This window comes from Crocodylus porosus, unplaced genomic scaffold (genome assembly GCF_001723895.1).
Source record: "Crocodylus porosus isolate Cpor-Errol unplaced genomic scaffold, CroPor_comp1, whole genome shotgun sequence".
Classification (NCBI taxonomy): domain Eukaryota; kingdom Metazoa; phylum Chordata; order Crocodylia; family Crocodylidae; genus Crocodylus; species Crocodylus porosus.
The window spans coordinates 97,753,529-97,770,273 of NW_017728943.1; the positions used below are offsets into that span (position 1 = coordinate 97,753,529).

Below are 16,745 nucleotides of genomic sequence, written 5' to 3' on the forward strand. Positions count from 1 at the left end.
AGTCAGGATATTTTTATTACACTGAGGATGGAAAGTCTCTATATAGTAGACTAAAAAAAATCTAACATAATCAGTGCCTTGCATCTGGGTGCTTTCTCCCACAAATACAAAATCAATGAAACTCAACCCCAATTAATACGAATTTGGATATTTAACTCATCTATATACCCCATGGGTAAAAGACTGAAAAGAACGATTATAAGAAGTAAGTCTTACACTGTACCTTCAGCTCACCATGCCCAGGTGGACTAATAAAGAGAGGAGGTTCTAGAGGTGGAAATCTTTGTCTAACACAAATTTGCCACTGGCCCTTGTACTGCCCCTTGCCTATATACAACATCAGGAAGTAATAGCAGAAACAATCTAGTAAAAGATCATAGTAGTTAAGAAGAGGGTGGAGGATAAGCAATGATCCAGACCAACAGAGTCTTTGTAGCTTCTGCACTCACACCACAAAATAAAACTTGGTTTCTCAATAGTGCTTTGCACTTTCGGAATGTTTCATGAACACTAGCTCTTATTCCTCTCCTAGAAACAAAGCAATATTCTGTGTAGAACCTGGATGTGTCAGGTGTGTAAGCCCAGTAGTTCACTACAATGATGTAGTTCAGTTCCTCTCAATCCCAAGCAGGTCACCAGCTGGAAGAAAGTGTCAAAGATGATTTTTATGTCCTCTACAGGCTTGGTCTTTGCTTAGTTTTCATGATGGATGAGGCTAGGTTTCTTGCCTATTTTTTCTGCAGGACAAAATAATTGCAATGTACTGCCAGGACTCTATCATAATATTTTACTTCAGATGTGACCTTGTTGCTCCAATATATCATAGTGGGCATGTCTACATGTGCCATTAATACACCTTAGGGATATTGTACAGTAAAATCAGGCGCAGTAAGCTTTCCCTGGGAATGTGTCTACATGTATACCTGTCAGGAGCAAATTTGCTCCTGACAGGAGCAGTTCCGTTCAGGGATGCCCCTACACTGCTCTGCCTCTCTATGGCAGCCAGGAGGAGATCCAGGCTTCCCAGGGGCTGGCAGGGGCACAGCAGTCAGGCCTGGGCTCCTGGGGGCAGGGGAGCTGTCCTACTTGTCCTGCTGACAGGGACAGCTCCCTACTTCCTGCCCTGTGCAGATCAGGGTGTGGGGCTGGCAGGCAGCTGCCCAGGAGGCAGGACAGTACCCCCAAACCCTGCTGCCTGGGATGACCAGGAGAAATTTGCTCTTGGTCAGCTATCTACATGTGTGCTACTGTGCAGTAGCTAATGCACAGTTAATGTAGTACCATACAGATACTAGCAAACTTACACATTAGACTAATTTACTGCACAATAATTGCTGTGCATCTGTAGATGGTGACACTTTACTGTGCATTAGCTTAGTCTTTTTAGGTCACCCCCTAAGAATATTGAGATTCTCTAACAAATCTCAAGAAGGCTGGTGAGCCTAACTAGAATCACAAATGCAATGCTTTACTATTGAGGAACAAACTCTAAAACACTTGGTTCAGAGGTGATACCTTTTATTAGACCAACTAGAAAATAGCAAAAAAAAAAATCTTTCTTTGCAAGCTTTCAGGCATGCACACCCTTCTTCAGGCTGAGGGGAAAATAAAAATGATAACAGCCCCCTTAGCTAGAAAATAAGCTTCATTTTGCACAGAGGAAGCTGAAGGTGGATGTATGTTCCTCTGGGTCCATAAGTCCCTTTGTGTGAGTTGCTCTTTGATGTTTCTCTTCCCTGGTGGTGTCAGATGGCAGAAAGGCAGGGAGGTGTAGAAATCTTTCTTTTTTGTTTAGCAATGAAGTTTATAATTCCAAAAAAAAAAAAAAGCTTTATCATTTGCTTTGGCATTTCACATAAATTTGTGTATTTTTTCTGTAGAGAAATGATGGATTTTCTTATGCTTCAGTGCTCAGATATATGAGGGGAGTTGGTAGATCAGTGAGAGGCTGAGAAATATGGGAGGAGGTTATACTCTGAAGGACACCACAATTTGTAGTATCTAGAGGAGCAAGAGATATGAGCTTGAAGAAAGAAAGTTGAGGAGTGAGATAAAATCAATCACCGTTGTCAAATTAGCAAACCAAAACTGCTGCCAGTCTAGAAGTGTCTATGAAATGGTTAACACTGGACTCTGTCTCTTGCTTCCTGTCTCCGAAGTTTCCAACCATCTTAAGGCATAATTTCTCCTTGAAAAAGGCTGCTTTCTAGGCCATGACTCTTGAAAAATCTTTTGTCTGCATTCTATATTCCAAAAAGAGCATGCATGTCTTATCTGGGAGTGTGTGTTATGTGAGAAAATAAGGTATTCTTATTTTATAGATGGACAAATTAAGGAGCTGAGCATTAAATAACCTTTCAGGGGTTGTATAGTAGAGCAAGCAACAATGAATGGGCCTAACTCCCATTCCTGTTCTAACTCCTAGTGGATCACACCAGGAACCTTGAAAACTAAGGTTCCTATTGACAACGGTCCTCTGAAAGCAGAAGGGTTTTCATTTCTAAGAACAGGTTATGCTCTCATCATGACAAGTTCAGTTGGTAAAAAGTGCTTTTGGCTACAGCTGTTTCCTGGGCATCTAGAAGTTGCACAGGTTTAATAAGACTCCCAGATCAAAGATCTGTATTACAGAACACTGCTGTGCTCAGTCATTAAGGGCGCTGTTATGATCTTCGTATCCAGTCGATCTAGATAGCAGAGTCCTAGGGAACATATAAACATCCATAGCTCGTAACACAGAACTTCAGACCAGAGGAGCAGAACAATCACGTCCGGCCTTCAGCTGTGTCAGGCACCACGCTCTTTCCGCGCTTATTAGCTATGTGAGTGCCTCCTCGTGGAGGGCTGGGAAGTCTGACCCTATATATTTGAAAGCTGCCTATATATTTGAAAAGCAATGCTCGCTGTAATAACTGAGCACAGCCACATTCTTCTTATCCCAGAGACTAATTTTACTGCAGTCTGAACTGGCACGGGAATCTGCGAAGACTCTCCTTCCTCCTTCACAATGAGCCCATATTAAAGCAGGTGGATCTTTTAATCCACACTCTTCAACCAGACCCAAAGGCCTATATTTTTATTAATTTACTCAACCTTGGATCAAGACAAAGCATTCGTAGTGGGATCTGCAGTCATCATTGACTTCATCTGTGTATTAAACATGGCTGCCTTGGAAATTTCTCTGAACAGCACTCAGCCAACAGACTGCATTATGAGACCTCTCCAGATTTATTTGCTGCCCATTGTGGAAAAGGCCTGTGTTTTCTTTAAGTGTGTGCATGCCTCCACTATGGCTTCTGGCAATTGAGGATTTTTTTTTTTTAAATGTAGCACAAATGATTACCCAGAGTCAACTGTCTCTGGCCTCCTGTCTGCAGAATCTCTTTTATGAAGTAAATGTTTATGCTTTCAGACTCCCTCTAGGCCTGTATAATCATTCTGCACATGGCTGAAGGATAAATCTGTTCTAGCAGTTAGCAAGAGAGTAAAATGCGTTCTCTGAAATCCTCAAGTAAACCACGAGAATTGGAGGGACACCAAACCAAAACATTCTTTTCATTTAGACTCTTAAAGCTGCTGGGAAACTGGATAGTTTGCAGAGAAATTGGCTTTTTTTCCCCTTCACTGAGTTTTCCTTGAAGTCTGTCGTGGTGGAATGAGTGAATTATTTCCTGGGGCAGATGGACGTGTAACATCCAATACTTTATTCTTTGAGCTCGTAAAATAAGCAAATCAAAAGGAAAAGTGGAACATTTCTCAGAATGCCTGAGAATCAGGCAACACTGGAGATTTCATGTTTATTTTCTTGGCCTGTGCTAAATATGTCCGTCTTGTTTTTCAGCTGCTGTAGGCACCGCCTGCTCCCTCCTTGTCCTCAAATTAGATGAGGTAAATCTGTGATACGGGGCCTCGAGGGAAGCTCGGACGAAAGGGGTAGAATAGAAAACAGAATGAAGGGAAACCGCGATAGCTCCATGTGGAATGGAGATGGGAGATAAAAGTACTCCTGCACATCTGTAGAGTATGGAGAAAACAGCCTGAGCTGCAAAACTCTATTCTACAGCAAGATCCAAATGCTCAAGGTTGAGAAATAGGATTTCAACAATATGCAAATTCCTTCCCTTTTTCAAAGTTGACATTTGGCTCTAGGGTATAGGGATGGTTACTTGTTTATGCCCAGCAGATAATAATGGAAAACCAGTAAGGCACTGCACTGCACTGAATGGTCTGACAAAGCCTATTAAAGGACTGGATGACTTTTAAAAATCACCTAGATCGTCTTTACAGTACATGTAAGCTTAAAGAACAGGAATAGCCACATGTTTCTTGTTGTGTACTTTCTTCTGCTGAAAATGGATAGTGTGGACAAGCACAAGCCACAGGTTCACCTATCCTTACCATGATGACTGCACAGAGGTGCAGAATTTTGGCGAAGTAGATTTCATTTCACTGTTTTTTTTCTCAGTAACACAAGACTGATATATCCCTTCAATCAAGTCCAGTATCCTGTAGATGAAGATGCAGCCAAAGGGATGGGGACATGGCAGTTAAAACGGAGAGAAAAACCTGGGGAAGTTATCTGAACTCTGACATTGCCCGCACAATACAGGCCCACCTGGCATGAAGGGATTTTTTCTTTCAGGTCTATCTTACTGTATTTTGCTGGTCATAGATATTGAAGGGGCACAAGAACAAAGCATACACCCCTGAAAAAAGCTTGCAAAATGAAAGGGTTACAAGGTTAGAAAAGGTAAAAGACAAAGCTAGCATGTCAGAACAGAAACAGATCTCCTGCTGAGCTGGAATTTTTGGAAGACAAAGGGGGCGGCAGCAAGAGGGCTTGGACTGCTCGTTTGCGCAAAAGTGCTTGTGGGCTGCCAGTTTGAAATACAACCACAAACTGACTCTACATGTGATATATTTGGTTACATACCATCTCCACACTAACACCATCACAAAGGAAGTGGATGTTCAGAGGGATCTAGCAATATGTCCATAAAGGCCCAACAGGAAACAATACAAAACAGCCAGTCACACTGAGACATGTTGCCCACAGAAATGTTTTTTTAAGTGTGCTCTGAAGCGCATAAGTCATATGCCGATCTATATCTAGGTCCTTAAGTGTGAGGTGTGGCAATGCCCATGAGCACACGTTGCAGAGGCCAAACGGCTTGTAACATAATCTAGGTAGTTTTATTTAGTTTTTTCTTTTTTCTTTTTGTTCTTCAGGGTAAATTTCCCTGCCCACTCCCTTCAATTAATGGTTTGCTATTTAGCTGAATAATACAGTGTTTACAATTGTGGTTTGCTGTCCGCAGATTTAGGAGTCTCACAGAGCTGCTGACCGTGTGTGTAACACATGCACACATCTACAGCCCAACTACTTCTATGCAGTTGAAGCAGAGTGTGCAGGTATAAACACATTACCTATGAAGTCACAGGTATTGGCAAGGGAGCTGTCTGCCTGTAACTTGGCTTTATTCACTGCTTTTCAGAGAGCTGGAGAGTCCTTCCCAGGAGGTCAGAGCCCATCCAGTGTCATTTACACTCAATGGAACTATTTTCACTTGTAAGCCGCTATCTTCATTTTCTAGCTGGACTTTGGGCCTTTGAGAATCAGAAGTAGCTATGTGCCTCAGTTCATTTTAATTAGAGATAACACCTATAATTGATGCATTTTAGTTGCTTAAAAAAGTACTTCACTGAGGAACAAAACAGATTTCACAGAGTTGGCACCAATAACCCGCTCCCCTGCTGCTATATTTTCTGGATGCACATGGAGAAATAGGCTGAAAAAAACCTTGTTTGAATATGTATTTTTGCAACAGGGGTGCCAGAATCCTAGAGTTCTCCTCACCCCTTCTCCTCCTCCTCTGTTTTGGAGGACACACATCTTGATCGCTGCAGCCTTTTCTTGGAGTAGAAAGCTGAGTCTAGTTACAGTTTAGTGGGCAACCCTCTGGAATGGGAGTTAGACCTATTCATTGTTGCTTGTTCTACTATACAACCCTTGAAAAGTTATTTACTAGCTCAGCTCCTTAGTTTCTCCATCTATAGAATGAGACTACCTTATTTTCTCACATACCACACACTCCCAGATAAGACATGCATGTTCTTTTTGGAATATAGAATGCAGACAAAAGATTTTTTGAGAGTCATGGCCTAGAAAGCAGTCTTTTTCAATGAGAGGTTAAGCCTCAAAATGGTTGACGGCTTCTCTCGGAGACAGGAAGCAAGAGAGATACAGTCCAATGTTAACCATTTCACAGCCACTTCTAGATTGGCAGCAGTTTTGGTTTTCCAGTTTGACAACAGCTGTGAAAGGGTTATCACTCCACCACACCCTTCCTGGTTGCTAGCTGAAAAAGAAGCTTGTACCCGTTTTGCAATACAGTGAGTGCATCTATACATGCATTTATTCTGGCCCAGATTTACTCTAGTGTAAAATAATCTGGAATAAGGGGTTTTGAGCAGGTGTCTACCCCAACCCTGCCAGGTCTTTCAAAGCCCAGTGCCTTGATCACCCAATCAGGACATGGGGCTGAGACCTGCCCCCCATCACAGTTCCTAGCCAGCCCCAGGCTGTGTGTGCAAGTCTACATGTGCAGCACAGAGCTGGCTGGGGACTGCCCAAAACTGGACCGTCTCCAGCCATCTTCAGGCTGCACATGCTTCACTGCACAGCCTGTGACTGGCTGGGACCTGTCTAGGTCAGGGGCAGCTCCCAGCCAGCTCCAGGCTGGGCAGGGAACTATCCCCATGCAGGGAGCTCCCAGCTCTGTGGTTGTAACTGTGATCATGGAGTGGGTGCTGGGGAGCTTGTTCCCAGTCCCCACTCTGCAATCATGGAGCAGGGGCTGGGAACAAGCTCCCAGCCTCTTGCCAGCCCCAGCTCTGCAATTGTAGAGCTGGGCAGGGAACAGGCTCCCCTACACCGACTAGCAGGGATCTCCCATCCTGAGCCCCACAGTTGCAGGGCTCGGGCTGGGAGACTCTTGTATCCTAGCCTGAGATCCACAGTCATGAGGTTTGGGCTAGGAGACCTTTATCTCCCAGTGCTGGCTTGTGGAGCTGGCGCTGGGAGATAAGGGTCTCCCAGCCCAAGCCCCATGACCGCAAAGCTCAGGATGGGAGATAAGGATCACCAAGCCCACACTCCCTGATAGCAGTCTTGGAGTGGGAGTTTGGAGCTCCCTGATGCCAGGGCAGGGGAACATAGTCCCTGCTCAGGATCTTGTGGCAGAGCCTGTCCCTGCAGCAGGCAGCTCCAGGGGGCATGGAGCAATTTCCTGCCCCCTGATGGATGGCTGACTGGGAGATCTTACTCCTGGTCAGGTGCCTACATGAGTGCTATGGTTGCCATTACTAATCTCATGTAAATTTGCTACTTGTATTTGCAAGGAACAAATTTACTCAGGCTTAGGGAGATTTACTGTGAAGTAAGCATGTGAATGTGTAGACGCACGTGCTTACTTTGCAGTAAACTATGCTAATGCAAACTTAAGCATCTTGTGTAGATGTGCCCAGTGTCTCCATCCTTCTATTCTTCCATGCTTCTATTCTAGCAAAGAAAAATTGGCTTGCCCACTTAAGACACACATCCCAATTTTGGAGGGCTAATTTTTGGGGAAAAGGTGACGTGGTTTATGATTATATATGGTAATACATAAGCTTCTTCACCTTCATAGAAACCCACATTTGAAGCCTGGGGATGAGCAGCATTATATGTATAATTGCTGAGTGTTATTCCTGGATGACCAAGTGCTGTTTTGGGTATATTGCTGGAATTTACTGAGTGCCAAACATGTTAGGTGTTCCTCAGTTTTCTCCAGAAGGTTGGAAGGAGAAGGATGTTATTTTTGGCAAACCCAATCCTGTGTGCCATCTTCTAAGACTAGTAGGGACCAACCTTTTTGGCATGCATGCCCCAAATTAGCCCTATACTCTTCCTAAGTACCACTCTAATCCCTTTCCCCTACCTGCTCTGCTGCTCTGCTTTCCACTGTCTACCCTGTGCTCCCTGCCTGATCTGATGCTCTGCTTTTTGCTTGTTGATCTTATCTACCACTGTGTTTCCTTCTCTTCTCCAATCTGCCATGTGCTACGCACAAAGCTGCCCATGCCATAGGTGGGCCATCCCTGTTCTAAGACCATCCTCTTTCAGTGTGTTAGCAAGACTAACCTCATTGCCAAAATATCTGCTTCTTTATAGCCTTATATAATGTAAGCATATGGAATAAGTAAGCAAGCACAAGGGATGGAAAATGAAAAAAAAGAGATTAAAAACTGTAACTGTAAAATGAATAAACAACTCTTCCCCATATAAATAGAGATTAGGAAAAAAATTAAAAGTTTGCCTGCAAGGTAGAGTGGTGCTATAATTAAGTTTGTAAATTGCTTTCAGATCTGTAAATGAAAACTACCATTAACTTCCAACACTGTGTCCATGTATTCTGCAACAACAGTCCAATGCACCACCATGTACCATAATGTTACTGCAGCATTTAGACCCTTTGCTGTAGTGTGTTGCAGAATTTCCTTAACTGTAAGGGAAAAGGGCAAATTACTATAGTACTGAAGCAGGGTGTAATGAAACATATACATTTTTTAAAAAATGGAAAAGGCTTTTTTTGAGAAGTGGATAGAAATACAGTGGGTGTGTCTACATGTGCAAAGCTCCAGGGTGAGTTTACTTTGGAGTAATTTACTTTAGAGTAAACCCACCCCGGGCAGGCGTCTACACAGGCAGGGAAGCAGGAGCAGGTTTGCTGGTCATGGCATCAGTTTGCTCCCGCCCCCACCCACCCTGCACCAGCCCTCTGCAGCGCCAGGGGGAGCTCTAGGCTCCCTCTGGGTGCTAACCCAAGGCATGGCAGGGAGCGTGGGAGGAGGAGATGGCTCTCTTTTAGCAGGGGCTGGGACATTGCTACCTGCTCCTGGGAACTGCCTGCTGCCAGGGCAGGCTCTGCCACTAGAGCCCAGGTGGGGACAATGTCCCCCTGCCCCAGAAGCAGGGAAATCCCAGGCCCCGCTCCATGATCCCGATCACAATTACAAAGTGGGGGCTGGGAGTTTCCTGCTGCTGAGGCAGGGGGACATTGTCCCCACCTAGGCTCTGGTGGTGGAGCCAACCTGGGCAGCAGCAGCTCCCAGGGTCAGGGACCAATCTCCTTCCCCCTGCAGCTGAGCTGACCAGGAGCACATTTGTTCCCAGTTGGCCATCTACACGTTCAGTACTGTGCAGTAATTACTCCTGAGTGAATTTGCTACTTTTAGTTACAAGTAGCAAGTTTATTTGGGATTACAGCAAATTACTGTGCAGTAAGCATTGGCACGTGTAGATGGTAATGCTTACTGTGCAGTCATTTTCTTGAATCTCAAGTAAAGCGTCTTGTGTAGATGTGCCCAGTAAGCACAAAAACACAGGAAGAAATCTAAGATCAGCATGAACAGCCTTTATGTGCAACACAAAGGAATTCAAAATTTTCAGAGGACTATTCCCAGCTCTGTCACAGATATCCTGCATGACCTAGGTCATGTCACTTAATATCTCTATCCTCTGATTTCCTTGTTTCATTAAGGTTGGAAAGTGAGTTAGGAGCTGGACCTAGAAATTGTTGCAATGACACAGAGCGTTATATTATACTTGGGCACAAATAACTTAACTGGATTTGGATGACCTGAATAAAGACATGGTGAAAGAGAGTTGAGTAAGAGGAATTAATACAATGAAAAAAAATCTGTCAGAGGAATGTTGTAGAATCACTGTCTCTGGACACATAGACGGGTACAGTAACCATCTGCATAGGGTGGTTTATGGAGATCTGACTGTGTGGCAGATTCTGAACACTTTATTTATACAGGAAATCCCACTGAAATCATAGGTCTACTCTCAGAATGAGACCCTGTCTAACAAGTGTATAAAAACATGTCCCTAAATCAATATCCAAAATCATATGCATGATACATGACAGTGTGACCCTTTGTCAGAGTTTTCAAATGTTTCCATAAGGTGCTGCAGTTATAGTTTGAAAGTCATTTTAGGTTTCATACACAAAACAGAAATACACACGTGCAGGGATATATTTAAAATATAAGCGAATCTTGTCTGTATATGAGATGCATTTATCTGTGTAAAGCAGAGGAACCAAATAAATCCTTGTGAATTAAAAGAAAAAGTTCCCAAGCGATGTGTGTTAAAGACTGACGTGGCTGCCAGTGAGGTACAATAGATTTCAGTTGTCATAACATAGCATGTGTTTGACTGTGCACACAGTATGTCACAACAGCATTTCACTGGTCTTGATCTCGACATCAATTTCTAATATAACATTTATTTAACTGTATTTAAATTCTTCTACCACAACCTTCATTGTGACATTTAAATGCCTCTGAGCTATCTGAATACACATGGTATTTCAGTACTATTTTTTCTCAATAGTGTCCATCACCTCCTGTCTGAATGATTTTTCTCTGCATTGAATGGTGCTGCCTGATTTTTAAAATGCTAGGAGCGCAGGGATACATGCAAAACTGAACATGTAGTTGTCTGCTTTTTTGTGCAATTACCTGGGAAAATTAGGTGTTCATTTCCAACATCCCTGGATTCCTAAGGTTTAGAAAATCTTGCCTAGCTGACCAGTGCTTAAGGGCAGTAATAAAAACTGAGCTTTGCTAAATGTATTAATCCTGAGTAGCTGTATTCTGCATACATGTACCATATATAATAGAGTATTTATAATAGGTCAGGATAAGCTACCTAGGTTTAGCTTCCTCTTATTACAGAATAGAAGAAGATGGAAAACAGTGACTGTGGAAAAGCTTACGCATGGTAACTCCCCACCCCTTTTAGCTTAAAATGATTTGTGTATCTGACTATCCCTTAAATTCTTACCCAGTGTGTGCTCAGTTCACTTTCTCTTGCAGCATATTTTTCTCCTTCAGTTTTTCCCCTCAAAAGTGACTATATTTGACAAATATAGTAACTCCGACTACCAGTAAAATAGCCTAGCCCTGAAGCAAATACTTTATGAGGAACTGCCCACCAGTTCCAGGAACAGCAAGTGCAACAACCAACCGACTAGCCAACCAAAACCAATATTTGTCAAAGCTTCTTGCAAAAGGAAAATCTAGGAAATTGGTTCTTCTTCTTAAAGTTTTTAAAGGCTTGCATACAGTTAATGTGGGCAGGAATACAGAGTGAGGGGGTTTTCTTGTTTGCTCAATATGCTCTCAAGGGAGTGTGAGAAGAGGAAGAAAGTGCAAAATCTGGAATTAGTGTGCCACATGAACTTGACCTAACTTGATTGAGACTAATTTGTCTTCTGACCAGATGGGAACAGGATGATTATGTTTCAGAGTCTCCCACAGCAATAGTAGTACTGGTATTATTAGTAATTAACTTTTTGAAACAATTGCATGAACTTCTAGGAGGACATGCTTGGATGTGGATCTCTTCAGCTCTTTTTAAACTACTGTGTTTTCATAGTGTTTTTTATATTTTTTAATATTTTTTCTTTCAGTCGTGCTTAGGGACTGGCCAAGAATGGTGCCCCATCGTACTGCTCCTCAGCCCTCACTCCAGAAATGGCCTCACTTTGGCACAGTGATTCCAGTGTACATTTCTAAAACATGTTGGGGTGAAAGGTGCTATATGAACAATTGTCACGAAGAAAGTTTAGGAAATATGGAAATGCCAGCTGTCACAAGGTGTCATTTGGCCCCTTATAATTGCTTATCTGCAGTCATTATAAGTTATCAACTTCACAGCTCTGGGGGACGTAGCTGTTGGAAGTTATTGTTCAGGTTTCTGTGTTCTTTATTTTGAAATGCGAAAAGGCTTCCTGCCAGTGCACGATGACATTCTCCATTTTGGACAGCATTTTTATTTCTACCTGCAGTGGCATAACTAGAGTTGGGCAAGTGAGACACCTTTGGGCACTGACTTAGAGAGGGTGCCAGAATCACCTCCACCGTCTCCTCCACCATCCTCATCACCTTTGCTATGGTAGGTGCATCCCAGTGCTGCACAGTCACAGAAACTGGGCAGCCCTACACTCCATAGTCTGTTGGGTTGCAATAGGGCTTTTGAAGTTGAGGGACCAGCTCCCTGTATACTAACTGCACCATCCCTGTGGCATGGGCTCCCTGTGGGTTGACTCTGGTGCCCTGTTTGCTTCCCTACCCCAGATATTCTACTGAGTGTCCAGCTATGCCTCCCATGGCAAAAATCCCAGGGAGTGGCACCATTCAGCTCAACCTCTGCATATACTACAGGTCCCAACTTTCTATGGCTGGGCAGTGTACAGCTGTGCCTGCTGTAGCAAAGACTCTGGGGACATGGTGTGGGACAATGGGGGCATTCTGGTACCTCCTACTGAGTTTGTTCCTCAGCTGCAACAGTGAGAGCACAGGCTACTGCAGCTGCACAAGCTGCTGCTGGAGTGTGGAGAGAACCGGGGAAGGTAAGAGTCTTTGTTCCCTGCCTCCAGCTCCACAGTGGTCAGCACTCTACACAGAGTGCTGTGGGAAATTGCTATGCCTCTATCTATATGGCATAAGATGAGTCTGATGCACTCTGCTCTCATATGGAGATTTTACATTAGCTAGTGTTTTGTGTGCTGAAAGGATATGGCTATTCTTGGTGTTTAGAAAGAAACAGTAAGGCAGCATGCAGCTGGAGCACTGCCCACATCTATGGGACAGGACTCATTGGTCTGAGCCTTTCACTGAGTGCCTGTTGTGCAAGGCTTATGAGAAGGACCTGCCTTTTGGGATGCTGAAGGGTTCTTTGTGTTCCCCCATGGCAGGCTGTGTTGTATTATGTTAGACACAAATTAGCAAAACAAAGATAAACTAAATCAGAGATGAATGATACAGGAAGTCAGGTATCCAGGTTGTAGCCATATTGGTCTAGAGACAAAATGAATTAAAACTCGTAGGAGAGGTGATATCTTTTATTGGACCAACTAGATATTTGTGAAAAAAAGTCTTTATTTGGAAGCTTTTGGACGTAGGCATCCTTCATTAGGCACAGGAGATTGCAAAGATTGTAAAAGTTCTAAGGAAAAATAAAAATTCATATGAATTCATACGAATATGAATTTTCATTTCTACCTAGGAGAACTTTTACAATCTTTGCAATTTCCTATGCCTGATGAAGGTTGCTTGTGCCCAAAAGCTTGAAAATAAAGAATTTTTTTTGTAAATATCTAGTTGTTCTAATAAAATATATCACCTCTGCCACATGTTTTGATTCCATATACAGGAAGCATACTTCAACCTAGCATCCCTAAGCCTTGCTTAGGTAGGCTCAAGCCTTTGAAGTTACAGAATATGTGGGTCTCACATTCTTAGTACATATTCAAAGGAGTCTCAGGCTTCTCTGTATTCCCACTTCAGCATTTAAGTTCCAGTCTCTGGTACCAGGGAGCTTCAGTCTTGCAGAGACCCCACCTCCTTCTCTCCTGGGAATCTATCCCGCTGTCTGTGTAGGCCTGCAAATGATATCTTTGAAGCCTTTGAAGTGGTCAGGTTTTAAGCAGTCCAGTCAGATTGTTCCTATTTGAATAAAACATAGGACTCTAACATTTGTGCAGGTCTACAGTCTTGAGAAGTAAATTAATTTCATTTTTTTCTCGGAAAACAGGGTGAATTTCTATGCCCTGTCTCTTTAGAAACATTAATGCAAAATATTCTTTGAACATCCACATATAATTACCTTCCTTCTCCAGGAACAGCAGCTTGCTTTCTCACTAGTGCTGGTTCATTAAAACAGAAATATCTCTTTGTGTTTCAAATGAAGTTAGTGTTCTTCAAGTCTACCCCATCCTCATGCCATATTCCCTTGAGTCATGGTCATAAAGCTATAAGTAGAACTGGAAAGGACCTCCAGAGGTCATCTAGTCCAAACCACTGCCTGACGCAGGATCAACCTTATCCAAATCATCCCATACAACCATAGTCCTGAGCTAGCTGTTATGATTCAGGACAGAGACCTTGGAGTTATTGTAAACAGTTATCTCAGACATAAACTTAGTGTGCAGTGGTAACCAAAAAAAGCCAAAAATGCTGGACATAATTAAGAAGGGAATTGAAAATAAAATGGAGAACATCATCATACCATTATACGAAACCTTGATGCACCCACATCTTGAATATTATACACAGTTCCAGTCTCTACATCTTAAAAAGGAAGAAGTAGAATTGGAAAAGGTACAGAGAAGGGCAACCAAAATAATCAAGTGTATGGAGCTGCATTTTTGTCAGACAGTGGGTCATTTTCTTTCAGCTGTTATTCCCAAATCTCTAGTAATCCCTTTTATATCAAATATATCGTCTCAGCTGGAATTGTCTTCAGAAAACAGGGAGCCCTCCAAATCCCCTATTTTCACTAGAGCTTTACTTTATTCAGAACCAGAAGGCCCTCGACTTCATGTTGGCCATCTTCATATATGGACCAAAAACTTAAGCTATACCACTTCCCAGGGAGAAGAAAGCAAACTGTGAAAAGAGGGAGAATGGTATCAAGCCCTAGAGATACCAGTTTAACACAACCTCAGGCATTTAGTAACATGGCCATAGTAGGCATAATAAGAATGAATCTGAAATATGTGAAGGTTCAGCTCCTGACTGGGTGAATGGAAGCAAAAACCCTGGCCTGGTTTTCAGGTGGTAGACAGCAGTCATGGTTCTTTAATTGCCCAATTGAAAACTATCTTGTACTGTTTCAGAACTAGAAACTTTGCCACAAATAATAGTAGTGCACTTGCATTTTTTGGGACAAGTGTCTTGATATACATCTGTAGCATCTTACCATATACATATGTAGTAACTATCACAATAGAACTCCAGATTCATTAAGGGCATTCAGTGCTATTGTAATACAAATGTTTTGCAACAACAACCATGGCACTAAAGGTCAGCTCTCAGGATCTCATCTTTCTCACAATAAAAATTCTTGGTATGGGTAAAGAAAAGGAAGTGGAACTATTGGTGTTTCTCTGCAGAAAATGTGTTGCACTTAAGGAAACAGTATTGGAGAAGTGCAATAATTGTACTATAGTCTGTCCAACAGCACTATGGCTAGGTCAGCATAATATGAAAATGATAGTAGCACTTCACTTTTTTGTTTTTAGGAAAAGAGTGGATTCGTAGTATGGCTGAGCAGAATTCCAAATTTGACAAGGGTTGTGGTAACAGCAGGGCATATGCTTGTATCCGAGTACAGGTATTCAAATGCCTAAATGATGAGGTCAGAGCAGACTAGGTGCTGATCATAATGCGTGATCATGATGAATCATTGGGCCAGTGTGGATGTGATATACCTTGACTTTAACAAGGCTTTGACCACAACATTCTCATTAACAAACTAAAAAAATATACCAGCAGACTAGATGAAAGTCCTGTAATATGGATACATAACAGATTAGATTATTGTGTTGAATGGGTAGTCACCAATGGCTCAATGTCTAGTTAGGAGGAGTTATCAAGCAGGGTTCCCCAGGTGTCTGTCCTGGGTTCAGTATTGTTTAATAATTTTATTAATAGTGTGGACAATAGGATTAAATACATGCTTAAGCAAATTTGAGGATGACCCCAAGTTGAGTGGAGCTGCAGAAACTCTGGAGGGTAGGGCTAGGTTCCAGAATGACCCAGCTAGATTGTAAAACTGGTCTGCAATCTACCAGGAGAAATTCAACATGGACCTGATTGTCACGAGTGACCTCAGTTACCCTGACATCTTCTGGGAAGAGCACTCGGCCAGATCTGACAAGTCACGCAGGTTTTTGACCTGCGTGGAAGAACTTTATTTAGTACAGGAGAAACTCTGAAGGCAAACCCGCAGGCAGACACTCTATTTCTGGAAGGTGCATACAGGGTCAGACTGGGAAGTTCTGTGGCACGCTGGATGCTCCTTGCCCACTTCAGGTTTATCAGATACCCTAATGAATGGGCCGACCAGGGGGAAGGCTTTTCTGGATTTGGTTGTGGCCAAAGGGGATGACCTGATGGGAGATCTGAGGATTGAGGGTAATCTGGGAGATAGCGACCATGCAATGATAGAATTCACTATCAGGAAGCTAGCCACTAGGGCAGACCTGCTTGACTTTAGGAAGGCTGACTTCAATGAGCTTAGGAAAATAGTGGGAGAGACCCTATGGGAAGAGGGACTGGAGGGGAAGGGAGTTCAGGAAAGGTGGTTGTTTCTCAAAGGAGCAATCCTCAGAGCACAGAAGAGGTCCATTCCTGTATGCAGGAAAGGTGGTAAAGGGGCTGGGAAGCCCTTTTGGCTTACCAGAGGAGTCAAGGAGTACTTAAAACAGAAAATGAGACTTACGGAGAGTGGAAACAAGGAGGAATACACAAGTATAGCTTGTATTTATAGGGAGAGGATAAGGAAGGCAAGGGCAGCAACCAAGATCAGATTGGTGACTGAAATCAATGACAGTTAAGTCCTTCTTTAGGTATACAGGGAGCAGGAGGAAGACCAAGGGAAATGTGGGGTCCTGGCAGAATGGGACAGGACAGCTGATAACAGACAATCAGGAGAAAGCTGAACTGTTTAATAAATACTTTGCATCTGTGTTCCTGCATATCCACCTGGTTGGATACTAGACTGATGCAGTGGGATAACTGCCGACCAATGGTCACTGTGAGGGAGCACTTAGAGCAGCTGAATGTCTTCAAGTCCACAGGACCGGATGGACTGCACCCAACAGTGCTGAGGGAATTGGCTAGAGTCA

The 16,745-nt window shown here is 43.0% G+C and overlaps 1 long non-coding RNA gene across 1 annotated transcript; it reads left to right on the forward strand.

Annotated features, from left to right (window-relative positions):
- Positions 1-4,491: 4,491 nt before the first annotated feature.
- On the forward strand, positions 4,492-15,654 carry LOC109319276. The gene is made up of 3 exons (XR_002103455.1): positions 4,492-4,501; positions 13,402-13,408; positions 15,581-15,654. It is a non-coding gene; the product is annotated as an uncharacterized LOC109319276 (long non-coding RNA).
- Positions 15,655-16,745: the final 1,091 nt, after the last annotated feature.